At 36.6% G+C, this 20,750-nt stretch overlaps 1 pseudogene; it reads left to right on the top strand.

Moving 5' to 3' along the window:
- The first annotated feature begins 16,712 nt into the window (after positions 1 to 16,712).
- Positions 16,713 to 18,634, top strand: LOC149248402 (expansin-A2 pseudogene; annotated as a pseudogene).
- The last annotated feature ends 2,116 nt before the right edge of the window (positions 18,635 to 20,750 follow it).

Below are 20,750 nucleotides of genomic sequence, written 5' to 3' on the forward strand. Positions count from 1 at the left end.
CAAAAAATTCTTAACAGACACATCTTTAGGTTATCTAGAGTATCAGATTATTATTTCTTCTAATTCTTTAGTCCAATTTGTTTTTTTCTTCAGAGCTATGCATGCCACATGTAGCTGATTAGAAACCTTCTCAAACATTGCATGCATTTTTCTATTTCCTGCATTTGCATCAAACAATATTCATGCCACAATTTCACCCGTGTGTCAATGAAGATCGATAACGTCCATATCAAATACCTTCCCCAAGTTAATAGCCAGGGAAGAAGTTTGAGATTCCAAATCCTATTGCTTTTCCCCAATTTTTGGTTGGACAAATGTGAGATTCAAAATATTCGCTTCAAAGTCAATGGGAAAAATAAATCAGGGTCCACCTATAGAAGATGCCCCTTTAAGCGTTGGAATCTCTATTAACTGATATTGTTACGATAATATAAACAACTCTACACCAGTCTCTATTATCTATTCCCATTCAGTAAAAACATGTTTAATTTCAAGGCCTTGTGCCCCTAAATCCTTTGGCCTTATTTCATTGATAACTTGTTACATTTGTTTATCCAGTTGCTCTACCTCTTGTTCAAATATGTCAGTGTCGATGTTATCTTCGTTTTCCTTTATCCGCTGCGACATTTTAGATGAAGTCACAATTTTATTTATTTTATTTATTTATTTTTATTTTTTTTTAATTTTTTTTTGTAGTGGCTGGAGCGAAATGAATTGCGTTGATTACCTGCATCTATTTTTTGGTATGGCAGAGAATAACACCGGTTGTTTTCTCATATTTTGTAGGTGGCAGGAGTCACCATTTGTGTGATATCTTCCATGGGTATCAAAACATTCACCACCTTTTCTTCTTTGGGTTTTCTCTCATGATAATAGGTAGACAACCCAACCCATTTCTTTAACCTCGAGATGATTTCGAAAGGAACGTAATACCAGCTACTATCTTGCAAGAATCTGAAAGACAACATTTCCTTTTCTAGGATATCTATAACATTTTTAGTTTTAGAAATTAAAGTTGAGATTGCATACAAATATTTAACTAATTCTCCTTTCTTCTTAGAGACAAAATGTAATTCATTCACAATTTCGTTTTGCCTAAGAATGTCATAAGAAAAAAATAAGGGTGAAACATACTTGGGTAGCTAAAAGGGTTTCTTTTCAAAAGCGTATAAATGAATCACAGTAAAATTAGGGTATAAAAACCAACTCCCTATACTCTACTCTTTAGTAAGCCTTAATATTTGCCTTTTCTCCTCTGAAATTCTGTCTACCATTTCCTTTGTTATTTTAATCTTTAGAGGATAAGCAAAGCAATCCATATATTGGGAATTAGAGTGAGGAATACGCTGAGGATAAATTACACCAATCAACTTATAATTTCCTTCTCTTTATTATCAATATTCGTAATACTCATGAGGAGCTTAGTAGATAGGAAATAGATAGGGTAATTGTAAAGAACGAAATTAGTTAAGGAGGTATGGTGTCAACATGAGCTAAGCGAGATGGTAGTAGTGTTATGGAACCAGCTCACAAAAAGATAGAAAATATATATCAACGACTTAAAAATCAGCCTCTTCGAGGGGGAAACCTCCTTTACATTACACATATGAACAATTCTTGGATGATACAAATGACAAGACCTCCTTTCTATATATAGGAGTCTAAGGGGTCATAATATAATAAGAGCCGACATAACAATAAAAATGTAAGGGCACAACAATAAAAATAGTGGGCTTCTATGGGGCACAATAATAACAATATGTGGACTACATGGGCACAACAATATGATAAGGGGGTTGCAATAATAACAATAAGGGGTTACACTAGTAGTATATGGACCTAACATGCCCCTCTCCTTCAAAAAGTGTTGTCCTCAACACTTGAGTAGTTTTGGACGCTTCTGTATAAAATTTTCATCCTCCCATGTGGAATCTTCAACGGGTAAGTTCTTCCACTTGATGAGATACTCTGAAATTGATCAATTACATAGCTGTTGGGTTCTTGATTCTGTGACTCCTTCAGGTTCCAATATGATTTTTCCTTCCTCGTCAAGTTCAGATAATATTTTTTGAACTGGGAGCTTATCACCTATAACCTTATTTAAGCATGAAACATGGAAAACAGGGTGCACTCAAGAAGATGCAAGAAGCTCCAATTTATATGCCATAGTACCAATCTTTTGTAACACCTTGCAAGGACCATAATACTTTGGCGATAATTTATCATCTTTCTTAGATTGCTTGAGGGACATTTCTTTGTATGGTTGTGATCTTAGAAATATCCAGTCACCTACATCAAAACTTCTTTCGTTGCGATGTGGATATGCATGTTGTTTCATTCTATTCTGCGCCAAAGTGAGGGCATCCTTTAAGAGTTTCAGAACTTGTTGTTAATGGTCGATGTTATCCTCCACTGCTTGAAACTTAGAATTTTCTTTTAAAGATGATGTGATGGACGGTGGATGATATCCATAAAGTGCCATAAATGGGGTCATTTTTGCTACAGTATGGAAGGAAGTGTTATACCACCATTCAGTCAGAGGAATCCACTTGACCCATTGTGTCTGTTTATCAGATATAAAGTAAGGAAGATATCCTTCCAAACATTTGTTCACTATCACAGTTTTCCCATCAAATTCATGATGATAACATGAGCTATGAGCTAGCTGAGTACCCAAATATTCCACCTCTTGTACTCCAAAGAAACAATTGGAGCTTTTTGCATATAGTTGTTTCTCCTCCAATAGTTTGAGCACCCTATCAACATGTTGAACATAATCCTTCCAAGAATTGAAGTAGATTAGTAAATTATAAAAAAATACTAACACAAATTTTCTAAGTAAGGGTTTAAAAATGAAATTCGTGAAAACTTGAAATGTAAAAGGTGCATTAGTAAGGCCAAAAGGCATGACAAAAAATTCATAATGACACTCATGAGTTCTAAATGTTTTTTTTCTGGAATGTATTCAATCTTCATTCTAATTTGATGATATCATGAATTAAGATCCAACTTGGTGAAGTAAATTGTTCCACGTAATTCGTCTAATAATTCATCAATGATAGGAATATGAAATTTATCTTTATTAGTAATCTTGTTGAGCTCCCTATAATTCGGACACATGCGCCATGATCCATCCTTCTTGTGTACCAATACCACTGGAGTAGAGAAAGAACTTTGACTAGGTTGAATTATACCAACCTCTAGCATTTTTGCAACCATATGTTCAATTTCACTCTTTTGGGAATATGGATATCTATAAGTCATGATGTTTGGGGGAACACTTCCTGGAATCAAATTAATAGCATGATCATGATTGAAAATAGGTGGGAGGCCTTTGGGAGTCTCAAATACCTTGGAATGATTATCTAGAACTTTTTGGAGATCTGGAGAAATAAATGATTTCGATGTGGGTACCTCTAGTGAACGTAATTGTGAAATTTTACCCTATTTTTCTTTCTTTAGAAGCTTTTTCATCCTGTTAGAGTTGATTATCTTTCCATTTTTCCCTGCGTTACCCCTTAATTCAACCTCTTTTCCTTCCCAAAAAAAATTCAAGAAAAGTTCTTGAAAATTAAAAGCTATCGTACCAAAAGCTTGTAGCCATTGAACTCCTAGTACAACATCCACACCACCCATTAGAATGGAAAGCATTGGACTATTCAAGACATATTCTCCCATGGATAGCTTGATATTATGGCACTTTCCAGAGCAATTTATGGTTCCTCCATTTGCAACCATTACTTGACACTTTGGTGTTGGATATAGGAAGCAATTCAATTCCTTGGCTATCTTACAATGAATAAAATTATGGGTACTACTCGAATCAATCAACACTATTACCTTTTTCTTCTTGATATGCCCTTCTATCTTGAGAGTTTGAGGAGTGGTAATTCCTGTCAATGCATTACAAGATATGGTCAGATTCATTTCTTCTTTCTATGGGATTGGTTCTTGGTGTATATCCTCTTCTTTTGACGTTTCTTGTTCATTTTCTTGCTCCTCTTCCCCATATATGTAAATTAATTTATTCTCAAAACACTTATGACCTTTAGTGTATTTTCTATCACAATTGTAAGAAAGCCCTTTTTCTCTTTTTTCTTCCAAATGTTGTGGTCTCAACCTTGTAGGTGGTGAAAGTCTAGGAGAAACAACACTTCCATATTTAGAGTTATGAGTGGTAGGTTTCCTTGTTGCCATAATTTTTCTTTCAAATTTTTTTGCCAACCTGTATGCCTTCTCCAATGAATTAGGTTCCCAAAGGCGAACCTCATGTTGAATGTTATCCTTTAAAGTCCCTACGAAGACATCAATCCTCTGCTTCTCTTGAATATCATTTAACCTTATATTCAATTTTTGGAAGTCCTCAATGTGCTTTGCCATTGAACCCTTTTGTTTGAGGTTAATCAATTAGCTAAAGAAGGTGTTTCTTTATGTATCCTCGTAATGTGCTATCATTTCCTCTGTGAAAATTGACCAGGTGACAAGTGGTTTACGAGAACAAAGCCCTTTATACCATAAACATTGATTCGGTTCTAAATATAAAGATGCAATAAGTACCTTTATAACAGTTTCACCTCATGTAGATCAAAATATTTTTCCATCTGTATTATCGATGTTATGGGATCATTGCCATCAAACTTCCTCATATCGACCTTTGGAATATGGTGGGTCTTTTCGTCATTAAGATGCCTTTCTTGTAGCAGTGTTGTCCCACCTTCCTTCAAACCTTCCATGTCTTTCTTGAAAGCTTTCATGCCCTTCTTCAAATCTGCTTCCCTACCATTGATATTAACTTCTATGGCACATATAAAACTATTTATCTTAGCTTCGATCGCATTCTTCAAATCCTCCATCCAATTTTTCTTATTAGGTGTTTCTATTTTCTTGATTTGAGTCATTCTTTTTCTTGTTTTTAGAAGCTCGATCTTGAATCTGCTGTATCTATGAAATTTCAGATCTCCAAGGTCTGAAATTTTAACTTGCAGTAGTCCTATGTGTCCTCTTTCCAATGCCACCAGTCTGATCGAAATTGGATTTTCCTAGAAATGGTTATGCCCAATCTCCCAAGATGACTTGCATAAATACTTTTTCAGTAGAGCAAACTTGTACGAAGTGCGACGTGTTACTGTTTCAACCTTCGGACCTGAAACTAATACATAGAAAAGTACAATCAGTCCTCTGTCTGTAGATTCTTACGAAATTTCCATCTGATTCTCAGATAGAAAGTTATGTCAATTTTTCTCAGGTCAACTGTTTGGGATGTAATTCGAGAGCCTACAGAAACCCTAAATGTCTTGGATTGTATCACTGAAAATATAGCGAAACAAGATTTGAAATCTGGACCCGAGATTCACAATGATGTCGACTCAAATGGGTTTTAATTTTCAAATGTGAACCTTCGTGGAAACACAATTATAACGAAAATGCCACGATGACCTATTTGAGATGGAATCGTGGAGCTTGCAAAAACCCTAACTTCCTTAGATCATATCTCCAAAAATATAGAGAGACAAGATCTGAAACTTAGACCCGAGGTTTAGAACGATTTCAACTCAAATGGGTTTTTGTTTTAGCTTCTGAAACTTCATATAAAAAAAGTTATATCAACAATGACACGATGACTTGTTTGGAGCAGCAAAACCCTATAATCCAAAGCTTTGATACCAAATGTTATGGAACCAGCTCACAAAAAGATAGAAAAAGATAGATCAAAGACTTAAAAATCAGCTTCTTCAAGGGGGCAACCTCCTTTACATTACACAAATGAACAATTCTTGGATGATACAAATGAAAATACCTCCTTTCTATATATAGGTGTCTAAGGGGTCATAATATAATAGGAGCCGACATAACAATAATAATGTAAGGGCACAACAATAACAATTGTGGGCTTTTATGGGTCACAATAATAATAATGTGGGGACTACATGGGGACAACAATATAATAAGGGGGTTGCAATAATAACAATAAGGGGTTACACTAGTAGTATAGGGACCTAACAAGTAGATAGGTCAACTGTAAGGGCTTCGCTTAGAAACTTAGGAAAATTTATCGTATGATGATTTGGATGGAGAGTGAGGAGCCATATGAATAAAAATATCAACTCGTCCATTTTAGCGTTGTCCGCTAACCCGAAAATAACAAAAAAAGAGAAGTGAGTGTCAGAAAGAAGGGTTTCAAAGGCTGAGTTGCTATGGGAAATTGTAATTTAAGCTTCAGACTGAGATTCCCTAGCAAAGTTTTCATGAATTCTTGTTTATCATCTGAATAAGCCCAAATGATAAATTCTTGGTCTAACCCCTTATTGGTTATGTTGATCCCTTGGTCGAGAATGCCTAACATCTTGGCTATCTTTTTTCTTCTAATTTCAGGAAGGCTTTTCTGCTAGACTGGAAGAAAAGTACTTGCTGCTCTAGGTCATAATGCCTAGCAAGTAACATAATGGAATCAGGGTCGAAATTAATAGAAGAGAGGGTGGCACCTAAGATTTCGGACTTCAAAAGGCACATATCCTCATTTGATACACTGGTAGAAGGGGTGAAAGTCCTTTTTAGAGTAAGGATATCAGTAACACAAACTTTAGTATCTTAAACCCTAGTTATCTCGTTTACTAGATCTTACTCGAAGACTCACACATTATCGACTTCTGTAACTAAATTAATAGCGCGGCAAAGAAAAGTAAGTGAGAGTAACTTACCCAGACAGTAGAAATAAATTTTGCACGTTGCACCCGTTGAAAGGTTATATTTTTCCATTAACGGGTCCTTGGAGTGACATGCAGAAGCAAAGGTAGAATGAATGAATCTTAAAAAGTTGGGAGAACTAAGGTTAAATGATGGTTATGGAGTAAATTAATTCATGCAACATTTACCGCGCACTGACTCGTGGAATGTCACCTAAGGATATGGGCCCCGTCGATCCGGGATTAGTGCATGATTAAACTTTGTGCATGTAAGAACCCGAAAGCTGTTAATGATCGATGCATCAGACGGTTAGGATGGTATCAATTGACAAAGTGGGTTATCTGTCGAGCATGTCCGAAGTCGACATGAAATGAGGGCCATCAGATTAATTTGATTTCCAAGGTCGTGATATATCGGGTATTAAGTCAACCTTTAACGCTCGTGCATGTTTTGATGCAACAAGGAGTAGTAGGAAAGCTACCGGGCATCGAACGATAGCGGAAAGAGAAAGTTGATCGATCTTTATGTTTGTTAGGCTTTTTAATAAGGTTAAACCTCTGTCATGAATAATTCCGATGTGCGCTCTCTACCGTTGATTTAAGAAGAGGGTGAATCGACCACTCATATCTGTGATTGCATTAGCATGTATCCCGATTCCCTAAAACTCAAAAGGGTTCTAATTAATTGATTTTATAAACCACGTTCAAAGTTTCGGAAGGGGGGAATTAGGGGCATAACACAATATAACAAAGTTTTATCTTTAAAAAAAACCTTGAAAACTAATTATACGTTACGCATGCATGGTATTACTCATTCATTTTTACTTTTACTTTGTATTAATTTATCTTTGACTAGAAATTTCAGTTGCTTATCCATAGTTTAACATTAGGAATTCATTTTTTGTTAATTTTATTATTATTTAAATTTATTTATTTGTAAGGTGATTTGTTGAGGTCTTACTATGGTTGTTTAGTAACTTCTATTTTTGTTAGTTACTATTTTTTTTTTTTTTTTTTTTATTTCCTTTTCATTTAACTTCTTTATTTTTATTTTTTTTTCTTTTTTCTATTATTTCCATTTTTATGAATTATAGTTTTTCGTGTATATTTTCAGTTTAATATGACTTACTTTTATATTAAAAATATTTTAATAAATTTAATTATAAAAAATTATATATATTAATAAAAAATAAAACACACATATATATAAATATGTATTAAATTGTATATGTTAATACAAACAATATTAGTTAATGATATATCTTAATTTTTGGTGATGGCATTCAACAATATAGTGGTTCATTTCTGTGATGAAATTTTCATCTTTAGTATTTTTTAGTTTAATTAAGCTATATTTTTAATTTGATTAAACTACATTTAAACTAAATTATATATTAATAAAAAATAAAACACACAGATATATAAATATGTATTAAATTGTATATGTTAATACAAACAATATTAGTTAATGATATATCTTAATTTTTGTTGATGGCATTCAACAATATAGTGGTTCATTTTTGTGATGAAATTTTCATCTTTAGTATTTTTTAGTTTAATTAAGCTATATTTTTAATTTGATTAAACTACATTTAAACTAATTTACGTGTATTATATAGTCTTTGTTTCTAATAACTTCAATCACAAAAATAATATATTAAAAATTAATCAATTTCCATATTAATACGTTAATGTAATAACAATACTAACAATATCTCATTACAACTCATTATTCAAAATTGACTCCTAATTTTTTATTTATTTTTAATATTTAACAAATCTTAAAAAATAAATTGTAACATTTAAAGAATTCATCAAACAAAAGTTTATAGCCAAATTTTATTACTTTAAAAAAATGTTGTTTTTTCGCCCTCCAATAAATTAATGTTTCTAAAAAATGTTGTTTTTTCACCCTCTAATAAATTAATGTTAACTGAAAGGATCTTAGTTTCAGTTGTTTGGTTTTGTAATGACTTGCAGTTCTGGGCGCATGGGTGGAACGTGCACGCGAGCTCTCTCTTGAGTATTCGATGGTGTTATGCGCATATGTGGAGGGCGAGCAAGGGTATATACGCATAGGAGCATGCGTTAACACATATGGAGGCCGACCAACGTTGGATGAGGGGCTGACTTGAAGATAGGGGCTTTTGCGATGGAGAAAGGGCATGGGAGAGGTCGGCTAGGCAAGCTACGACCTCCCCCTACAACGCATATATATTGTAGAGCGTTGGAACTCATTTGGTAGCAACTCATTCACTCAACATCTTCGCTCTACAAGGTAGAGGTGCAGGTCTAGTGCGCAGATCTAAGGAGGAGGTGCAGGTTTAGTAATGCACCCATTCTTGGGCAGGGCTACACAGTGACAACGCGGTTGTGAGTGAAGGTGTGGGCAGGAGCACCCGATGGTTGGGTGAGGGCGTGCATGGGTGTGTGGCGCCCGATTTGTGTGAAGGTGCTCGACAGTGAAACGGAGGAGCGCCCGGTTTGTGTGACGACTTGGCAAGGGTTTTTAGGTGACTCGGGTGAGCGGCCGCCCATTGTGCAAGTGTGCATGGTAACTTGGTGAAGTGTTGAGATTGTGAACGGAGGTGTGTCTTGGGTGGAGGCGTCCGTGTGTGGTGACTCGGAGGCGCGCCCAAGTTGGGCAAACAACACGATCGTGCGACAAGGTGAACGAAGCATTGGTGAGACGTGCAGTGACCGTGCGGAGGTGCCGGCAAGCTAGGCAACCGAGTTTTGCCTTGAATTGTAAATCTGGCTAAGTGTGAAACTTGGGGTTTCCAAGTATACTTGTAAAGCATTGTAACTTTTTAAAGTTGTATAATATATTATCGGGCAGACTCATTGTTTAGGGAGTTGCCCCTCCCTTTATACTGTGAAATTATGTTCTCATTTATAATTGCTGTTGATAATGAATGTGTATGGGTGTTCATTGGTATAAAGGATAACATAATAATACTTGGTTGCGAAAGACAAACTAAGTAGGAGTAAGTGGTTAGGCGTAGTCCATGAACATAAGTATTGGTGAAAAGAAAGTGTTCGGTGGTGTTGCACCTCGCTAAGAGCGGTTGAAAGACTACCGCCGGCTTGGGGGAGTGAAGGTTGTATCAGAGAAGCTGATTTGGGCATTGAAAGTTGAAGCTGCTACACATCTCCACTGAAGTGAAGGTGGTATGAGAGCTCGTTGATGACTGAGTTGACAATAAAGTGCTGATCCCACTGCACTATCGTGACAGGTGGTATCAGAGCTTAGTTGGAGCTGGTAATTGAAGTTGATTCAGGGTTGAAGAAGCTTGATAGTTGGTGACAGTGAAGCAGGTACTTGCAGGTGAAGGAAGTTGTTTCACACAAGTGGAACAAGAGCTGGTTCAGGTTGCAGGCAACTTGGTGAAGCTGTTGGATGGTCGAAACTAGATTGCAAAAGAGAAGGAAGATGTTAGCAATGGCAGCTGAATCTCAGGTTGGGTCTAGTCATAGTGTGAAGGATGCTACTATGTCACTTATGGAAAAAGTGTTGGAGAAGATGGAGGACTTGGAAGTTTCCTGGAATAAGAAGATGGATGTGATCGAGAGGGATCAAGAGGCCAATTCAAAGATGAGGGAAGAGCTCCATGAACTCTGGACTCAACACGAGTACACTAATCTTATGTGTACACAACATGAAGTAAGGGTCAAGGAGGTTGAAGAGGCAAGAGACCAAGGTCTTGCAGAGTATCGTGGGCTTGCGAAAATCTCTTGACGAAGCCAAAGATGAGATCGCAGTGTTGAAGAAGGCCGTGAGGCATAACTCAGGCGGAGGACTGCCTCATGTGAAAGTCAAGGAACCAGAATCTTACGATGGTACAAGGAGTGCAAAGACTCTTGGCAACTTTCTATGGGACATGGAGCAGTACTTGGAGCGATTGGGTCTATCTGATGATGAGACGAAGGTCAAGGTAGCTGCTCAGTTCTTAACAAAGGATGCTAAGATGTGGTGGCGAAGACGGATGGATCAGATTACCAATGGTAGTGCTGGTGACATTACTTCGTGGGATGACATGAAGAAAGCTTTGCAGACCCATTTAAGTCCTCAGGATGAAACGTGGGAAGCAAGGATGAAAATTAAGTTCATAAAGCAGACTGGGAACCTTCAGACATATCAACGGGAGTTTGCAAGTGCGGTTCTAGAACTTCCTGACATGGCGGAGAGGGAAAATGTGTTCAATTTCATTATTGGATTGAAGCCTTGGGCATGCAATGAAGTGAAGAGGCAGAGGATTAGAACACTTGAGGAAGCTTTTGCTACTGTTCACAGGTTGGTGGAGCATTATGATGAGACTTCTGATGATAGGAAGAAGAAGTCCGATAAGCCAAAAGAGAAGAAGAAGGATGATGCTTCGAAATCAGATGATAATTCGAAGACGAAGAAGGCCTTGAAGTGTTGGATATGTGCTGGATCACATACGGTGAAGAATTGTCCTTATAACCGAAAGTGGCTGTGATTGCACAATCTAATGCGAAGAATGAAGAAGCTTCTATGGGGATGATGCAGATACTTGGAGCTGCTGCTGCTACAGAGGTGGTCTCTCAGACGGATCCTGAGAGGAACAGGTTGGAGTATGTTCGGATGAAGGTTGGAGGTGCTGATATACTCACTATGGTGGATAGTGGGGCCTTTCACAACTTCATGGGCGAAGATACTGCGAGAAGGATTGGGCTAAAATTTGTACCAGTGAAGGTACATATGAAGATAGTCAATTCTCCTCCTGATAATGTTCTTAGTGTGGCTGAAAAGGTGGACACGACACTTGGTGAGTGGACAGGGAAGGTCGACTTCATTATAGTGCGGATTGATGACTACTAAGCTATGCTAGGAATGAAATTCATGAAACACTTTGATGCTATGATTATTCTACATTTCAGGAAGCTGTACATTTACGATGGAAGGGAAGATGTACCCATTGGTGTACCAACCATTGGAGTGACAAGACCTGATTGTAAGTTGGTAGTGATGCAAATGGAGGATGAGAAGTGGATGGAAGACATGAGTAAGCGGTTGTCTACGGTTGGTACAAAGCTTACCGAGCAGTCATTGGTCATCAGGACACTTTCAGATAGTATCTTGGATTTGTCAAGAAGGCTAGAAGTGGTTGAGGATGATGATGATGATGAGGCATATGTGAGGCCGAATGTCCGGAAGGAGGATTGGGTCACTTATCTACAGAGGATGGAGACAGAAGATCCTGACAGATGGATTGAGATGATTAGTGAGGGTGAGCCTTCAGGCTCTACTCCCTCCACATCTTCTTAGATGACAAAGAAGATGGGGTTCATTGTTAGCTGCTCATGGCAGTGAGTCCTTTAAAACAAGTTGAGCAGGTATGGCAGATGGTGCAGGGATGGCTTGGCATCAAGCATCATGACATGTTGCAGATGGGATGGAATTTCCATGGACCTGAACATGGTGATGGGATTCTTGGTGAGTCCAGGATGTGGCAGAATCCGAGATAGACTGGTGAAGGCATAAGGATGTTCACTCTCATGGCTTGAGCGTGACAGTTGGATTAGCTACCAAACTAGTTTAGACATGGGGTCCGGAAGTGCACAGGGAGATGCTAGCATCAGGCAGGCGAGGAGGACAGTTCACAGGATGAGGAAGACACATGATGGAGATGGGAGTTCTACATATGTTGCAGAGATGTTTGCAGTATGTGGAGGAGTTGACATCATGGACCGAGGATGAGACAGAAATTGATGGTGATCTTGGTGGATGGCTACCAGGATGGTATGTTGTTGGGGACGACAACGATTTCAGGTGGAGGAGGATGTAACGACTTGCAGTTCTGGGTGCGCAGGTGGAACTTGCGTGCGCGTGGGTAGCTGCGGTTGGACGAAGTGCGAGCTCTCCCTTGAGTATGCAATGGTGTTATGTGCATATGTGGAGGGCGAGCGAGGGTATATACGCATAGGAGCATGCGTTAACACATATGGAGGCCGACCAACGTTGGATTAGGGGCCGACTTGAAGATAGGGGCTTTTGTGATGGAGCAAGGGCGTGGGAGAGGTCGGCTGGGCAAGCTACGACCTCCCCCTACAACGCATATATATTGTAGAGCGTTGGAACTCATTTGGTAGCAACTTATTCGCTCAACATCTTCGCTCTACAAGGTAGAGGCGCAGGTCTAGTGCGCAGATCTAAGGAGGAGGCGCAGGTTTAGTAATGCACCCATTCTTGGGCAGGGCTGCACGGTGATAGTGCAGTTGTGAGTGAAGGTGCGAGTAGGAGCGCCCAGTGGTTGGGTGAGGGTCTGCATGGGTGTGTGGTGCCTGATTTGTGTGAAGGTGCCCGACGATGAAACAGAGGAGTGCCCGGTTTGTGCGACGACTTGGCACGGGTTCTTGGGTGACTCGGGTGAGCGCCCGCCCATTGTGCAAGTGTGCACGGTAACTTGGTGAAGTGTTGAGATAGTGAACGGAGGTGTGTCTCGGGTGGAGGCGCCCGTGTGTGGCGACTCAGAGGCACGCCCAAGTTGGGAAAACAACACGATCGTGCGACAAGGTGAACGAAGCGTTGGTGAGTCGTGTGACGACCGTGCGGAGGCGCCGGCAAGCTAGGCAACTGAGTTTTGCCTTGGATTGTAAATTTGGCTAAGTATGAAGCTTGGAGTTTCCAAGTATACTTGTAAAGCATTGTAATTTTGTAAAGTTGTATAATATATTATTGGACAGACTCATTGTTCAAGGAGTTGCCCCTCCATTTATACTGTGCAATTGTGTTCTCGTTTATAATTGCTGTTGATAATGAATGTGTAGGGTGTTCATTGGTATAAAGGATAACATAATAATACTTGGTTGCGAAACACAAACTAAGTAGGAGTAAGTGGTTAGGCGTAGTCCATGAACATAAGTATTGGTGAAAAGAAAGTCTTTGATGGTGCCTCACCTCGCTAAGAGTGGTTGAAAGACTACCGCCGGCTTGGGGGCGTGACAGGTTTGGTGTAATAGTGACAACAAAGTTTTTGTGTGAGTTACAGGAGGTAGATTATTTTTTAATTCAACATTGAGGCTGGCCAACCTAATCCTGGTGATTGGAAAGCCATGGGAGGATAAATGGTTCTTTTATCTATCTAACATTGAGACTTGTGAATACAGATTGCCATATTGTTTTTTTTTCAATATTAAAATTAACCTAATTAAGAAGAAAAAAATGAAAACACAAATTTAAAAAGCAAAAACATATCAAAATATACTACTTTATTTTATAAATCAAACCATATGCTGTAAATGTAAATGGCTAAATAGTTCTCCCATCCCACATTAAAACTAATGCGGGCTAAAAACATCCAAAATTGAAACTGACACCAGCTTAAATTTCGCATAACTCAAATGAAGTAAAAGCAAAACCATTTCCTTTGAAAACTAGCATATCAATATGATCTCAAAATCTCCACCTCTATTTAGCGGAAAAAAATCAATACTATCTATTAATTGGTCACTAGCAAAACCCAAAGCATTTTGACCGCTATGATGAACAGAAAAAGAAGCCTTACTAACATTATACGTAAGATTACAGTGAACATGCAAGATAAGATTAAGAGCAGATATTGTAGAGAGTTTTACCATGCGAATGCCATTTAGCTGTGACTCATGGCCAACGGCGAGAAAGCTAATCAGTGGGCTACAAAACAATTTATTGAGCAACGAGCATAAAACAATTCAATGCTACCTAAACAATCGAAGTTTGTTCATTACGCTTATTCATGGGAAGTATCATAGCTTTTCAATTAAAATACTAAACTTTCTACGTTACAAAGCGAATTCGTCGACTTTGGATACGGCATGTGCGTAAGCGCCCTGTGATTGTCTCCTAACATGGCGGATTCCGAGGAAAAACCTAAAAACTTTGAAGACTTCCACTTCTTGGGCTGCGTTTTTAATAATTGTACTTCATGCAAACCGGTTTGGCCAAACTATCCATATGTGACCGATTTGCAGCGTTTAGTTTATTACTATGAGGTGGAAGATTTTTTGAGTTTTGGGTGGATTTTTACGGTGAGATTAAGTCTTTTTGGAATATTTTGGGGCATGGTCAAAAAATTGATTGCGCCCAGTTGGATTCCAGAATATTCCAAGAATATTTAATCGACTTCAGGATGGCCAGATTTTTATGGAAAAAATTTGTGGTCAAATTTTGATTTGTGTTTTGTATAGGTACACGGGTACTGCTTCTAGGCATTGGAGAGCACGTACCCAAAGCTAAGAACTTGGACGCTGATTGGAAACGCTCCAAAACTGTCCGGAGCTTCAACAGGTATTTTGTAGGTTTTCGGGAGCTTCACTGCAACTGATTTTGACGATTTCGGAGCTTCACTGTAATGAATAAGTGCAAATTTGGGTGTATTTGACGTTGCCAGCTTGGATGCTGCTTAACTTGATGGAACTGTGCGAAGGGAAGGGTATATAGCTCGAAACTTCACTCTAATGAATAAGTGCAAATTTGGGTGTATTTGAAGTTGCCAGCTTGGATGCTGCTTAACTTTGATGGAACTGTGCGAAGGGAAGGGTATATAGCTGAGTTTAAATTTGGATATGGGTTTGGAACTAAGAGAAACAACCTGTTTATGGAAAGCCCTTCTATCCAAATAAAGATGAGGCATTTGGCCAATCCTGATCTTTGTCATTGGAAAGCTATTCATTCTCCTCATATTCGCTCATGGCAAATGGATATAAAAGAATTTAGGAAGATTGTTGGCCACTGGAAAATCTATCATTATCGCCAGAGCTAAATTGACAAAAGATGGAATACTAAAGTTTTTTTTTTTTTTTGAAATTATGATATATAAATATTATGAAAAAACAATTTTTAATTTAATTTTCATATTTATTTAAGTATAAAATATATATTAACTTGGAAATTTATAATTTTATTAAACAATTTTTTTGTAAAATAACATTGGATTTAAATTCTGTTGTTTTATTTATTTTTAATTATTATTAATATATATTTTATTTTTCTTATCTCTTTATTATAATTAGATGTAATATATATAATATTGGTGAGGTTACATCAAGGGCGAAGAATTGAACCAATGACTTGACATATAGTGTTGCATGAAATCACCTAATAATCAAGTAATAAAAACTTTTTTTCTTGCATGTGTTTCTTTGCTGAGAAGGAATTTGATTGAGAAATTGTCGACGGATTAATATTTTGATTTTTTTTTGGCAATGTTTGAAAGTTCAATCTTTTACATGTTTCTTTGCAACATGGAATCTCATTGGCAAATTTTGGATGGAAATAAATAAATTATTTTATTTCTATTTTTAATATATTATATTATTTCTGCTCTCAATTTGACGTTTCCTGTAAATTTGGGTAATACTTCTAGTCGTGCCAGATACTCGTTCTTGCTTATTGGAAGTACCCGGATACGGGAAACTTGTGCAAAATAGGTGTTTTGTGTTGTTAAAATTGGATCTTAAATTACCTATAAGATTCAACACGTTCAAAAATCTTTTAAAACACTTAAATTGTAAAAAATTCACTTATCAAATTTATAATTTTAATAGATCTCTACTAAATTTTAGAAAAAATAAAAAAAAAAAAAAAAATAAAATAAAATTCACACTTAAAACGTTAAATACCTTCTGGACAACGTAGAGATGTGTGTGCGGTGCCATACTGTTCACAAACTCGAGCTGCAAACTCTGAATAAAATATATAATTAGGCAGGGAGGATTCCCTGCGGGAAAAATGGTTTCCTGCATGTGGCCCTTCACCGTAGGCTCCGGTTATTGAATGTCGGACACGCAAAGTCAATCGGGGCCCTCCAACAAACCGAACCCATAGATCGAAAACCGTACAAAGTTCTGACCGGTAAAGCTCCTTTGTCGGTTCTTGAATAGTTACAATTTGACCTAAAATCCCACATGCCAAGCCTGTATATATAGCTGCAACTGGAAAGTGAGTTGCGCCAAGGAAGAAATATTGACAGGCAATATTCAAGGCTGTGTTATATCACAATGGCGACCAACAGGGAATTTCGAATTTTGATTGTGATGGTTGTTACGCTGGTATCGATTTTGCAAAGAGCAATTGTGGTAGCTGCTTGGACTGCAGCCCACGCTACATTTTATGGTGGGAGCGATGCTTCTGGAACTATGGGTGAGTACTTTTTTTTTGGTGTTTTTTTTTAAGAAGATTTCAACTTTGATAATTCAAATTAGAGCTAAACTGCACCTCATAGGTTTAACTATGCGTAAGTGTTAAATTTTATACTAAAAATATGTATAAATCTAGTAAGAATTTCTAAAATTTTATACCTCTCTTTTAGGTGTATAAATTTGGTAAGAATTTTTGAAGTTTCAGGTTTGAGAAGTGTTCCACCCTGATATCATTTTGATAGAAGAAGTATTCTTAAGGGCTTACCCAATTTGAATTAAAAAAGAAAAAAAGATTGAAACTACCAAAATTTTGGATGGGAGAACTATATATTGGAATTGAGGTGGGATGCTAGATCGTTTACTATTTAATCCAATGCAATGCAAATCAATGGCAAATTCCAATAGAAAGGACCGGAGTCTGGTTGATCCCAAAGAAATGACAAATTCCAATAGAAAGGACCGGAGTTTTTGATGAATTAAATGATTAACATGTGATGCTAATATATTTCTTGTGCAGGGGGTGCATGCGGGTATGGGGAATTGTCTAACGGAGGATATGGTACACATACTGCAGCCCTCAGTACCGCTTTGTTCAATGATGGGCAGATGTGCGGAGCATGTTTTGAAATTAAGTGCGACGCTGCTAAAGTTCCTCAGTGGTGTCTGTCTGGATCGATTATCATTACCGCGACCAATTTCTGTCCACCGAATTACGCCCTACCCAATGACAATGGAGGGTGGTGCAATCCACCCCTTCAGCATTTCGATATGTCACAGCCTGCCTTCTTACAGATTGCTCAATACAAAGCCGGCATTGTACCTGTGAAGTATAGAAGGTACATAATGTTGTCACAGTTTAATGGTTTTTTTTCAGCAGAAGTTAGAATATCATTTCATTTTTTTGGTTGGTTAAATATATATATTTTTTAAGGTATAAATGAATTTAGTATTTAAAATTTTAAAAAGCGTGTAATGTATTAAAATTTTGTACATAAAATAATTTAATTGGTGTTTAGATTTGATTTGTAAGTAGTTGTATTCATGTTGTTTTTTTAGATTTGGATAAAATTGAAAAAATATATATATACACACACCAAAATATTTTGTGGGTGTTGTAGGAATTTCTTGACAATCAGAAAAGAGATCAATTTTAACTGGTCTGTGATAATCAAATGTTAAAATATTTTAAAATAAAATAAAATAGCCATTAATTAGACTATTTTAATGATTGATCTTAATGTTTTTAGAATCAATTTCATCATTAAAATTTGGTTGATGTGTCGAACCAACTAATCATAAAAGTTGTTTCATTTTATACTATTGAATTCAGATCTTTTCATTTTAACTATTGAATTCAGATCTTTTCATTTTTACTATTGAATTCGATCTGAAATATATTTTATATGTTCAACTTAGTGGTGTTAATGGAATTGTTGCAGAACTCTGAAATATATTTTATATATTTAACTTAGTGGTGTTAATGGAATTGCTGCAGAACTCCATGCAAGAGGACTGGAGGAATTCGCTTCACAATAGCTGGACGCGACTACTTCGAGCTGGTTCTAATTAGCAATGTTGGGGGAAGAGGAGATGTCACAGCAGCGTGGATAAAAGGGTCAAACAGTGCTGGATGGCAACGGATGCAGAGAAACTGGGGAGCGAACTGGCAGAGCAATTCTTATCTGAACGGGCAGAGTTTATCATTCATAGTGACGATAAGCAGTGGAAGAACGCTGACAATGTACAATGTCGCCCCTGCTAATTGGCAATTTGGCCAAACTTTCGCTGCTTCTCAACAATTTAGTTGAATGGCATTCCGACAATTCTGATAGAATTTGCACCTCCTATCTAATAAATCGTTGGAGGTTGCAAACATTACTGCTTGCCTGGGCCTTCTACTAGTTTAATATTTTTACTGGGAATCGTATTGTTGCTCAACTGTACAGTATGATAATTTGAGTTTTGGTCAAATGTTGGGTGGAAGTGGAGAGACTTGCGCCGAAAGAAAGCTAGGAGCATCGGAATGTAGTTAATTTCTTTTGCTCAGCCTATAATGCTCTTTATTTATAATGTTTTAAGAGCGCTGTAATCTTTTACCATTAATTTTATATGGAGAATGGAATGGCTGGAGTTGACTTGGTGAAATAAAAAAATGTTGAGTATTCTCCGCTTAACTTCCTCTGTCTAATTCCATCACTATATTATTAGTGCACTTGTATAAGTGAAATGATTTATGTTATTAGTGCACTTGTATAAGTCATGATTTATAAAGAAAACAAGTGATGATTTATAAAGAAAATGTGTTGTGGTTTATTTTGATATGGTTATTTTTTATTAAGATATATTTTTAAGTTGATTATTAATTTAATATTGATTAATGTGATTTATAAGGTTTAATATTGAAAAATAAATATTTAAAATAAATATTTTTTAAATATTTGATTGGATTATAATGTGAAGGTTTTATTGGAGCCTTTACACAATATAATGTCATAGTGATAATTGATTTTGCATAATTTATACATATGGTTGTTGTGTTCATACATGATGATATTTAGAGATTTGTGTTGTAATCTTTTATTCTTAAAATTTAACCAAAACTAAAATCATTGAAAATAGTCCAGAATCAAGTAAATAACATATTTACTATCAATTACACCACACGATAATTTAAGGAAGTCCTTACTTCACGTCTCAATTTATTAGTTCGTGTCAAATCAAGTCTATAAAATTTTATTTTCCCATTAATATAGATTATAATTTTATATATAGATTTTCCAAAAGCATAATTTCTAGCTTGAATAACAATTAAGTTACAAACCAATTATTTTTATAATATCACTATCTATATCTTTATAATAATAATTTTTATGTTAAAATATATATCCTCATAATGAAATTTTTTAGATTAGAATAAAAATTATATGTTTATAATAGTATTTCTTTCAAGTTTATTGAAACTGAGTTCAACTTAAACTCAACTTAATAAAACCCCAAACCATATTCTTATATTCAAATCAGTTCATTTGAGCACTAACACTCCAAAATGCACTAGCACTACAAAAATAACTTATACCTTGGTAATTGTTGCTAGGGGACTAACATGAGTTGAGATACTAAATTACCCTCATTTTTCATAGAATTGTCCCAGTGAATGCATTACAGTGTCCTGGGAAGTGTAGCAAGAAAGTCTCAATTTGGCTTTGCGTTGGTCAAATTGAGGAAATTTGAATTTCCACATCAACAAACAACTTGGAGGCAGTTAACTTATGTGTAATGCATCTTTTCACTGAGTAATTTCGATTTAGAGGGCTTGAAGTTTAGTTAATCATGTGTGATTGTTAAATTTTAGTAATTCGAGACAATTATTTCTTATTGTATTCAGTTAAACTAGTTCTAATAGTTATTGGAACTAGTGGTAGGTTAGTTGTGTAGTGGGACAACAATCTAACTCAGTGATCATCCAATTAACTGATCAATCAACTCAAAATAGCTAGTTAATGCAAGGAATTCAATTTTCTCAACTCTGATATAGATTCCAAGGTAGTGTTACAAGCAGTTGTAAACTAGTTTGAGGGTACAAGTGTTGCATGCAGCTACATGATCAATCCTTGGGAATTGCGCAATCAACTAGAGGAAAATTCCTAAAAAAATAGGGGCTAATTTCTAGGATTTGTGCAATGAAATATGGGCTCAAGATGAGGTAGAAATTGACTAAGTCTAGGTTAGAGCTTCTCATTGAGCAGAGAGAATGGTTATTCACTTGTAGGCTGAGCTCAGAGATAACAAGTAATTATAATACATTCTCTATTCATCTGATTAGTGCAAGAAGGCTTAAGGGTTTTTTAACAGCTTCTTTCCTCGAGAAATCATTATGCATGTGTGATTTTTCTTATTGCATGTTTGTGAATGATGTTCTAAATT

The sequence above is a fragment of the Pinus tabuliformis genome, chromosome 7 (genome assembly GCF_031772625.1).
Source record: "Pinus tabuliformis cultivar Carrire ecotype Pingquan chromosome 7, CPIR1, whole genome shotgun sequence".
In the NCBI taxonomy this organism is placed as follows: Eukaryota; Viridiplantae; Streptophyta; class Pinopsida; order Pinales; family Pinaceae; genus Pinus; species Pinus tabuliformis.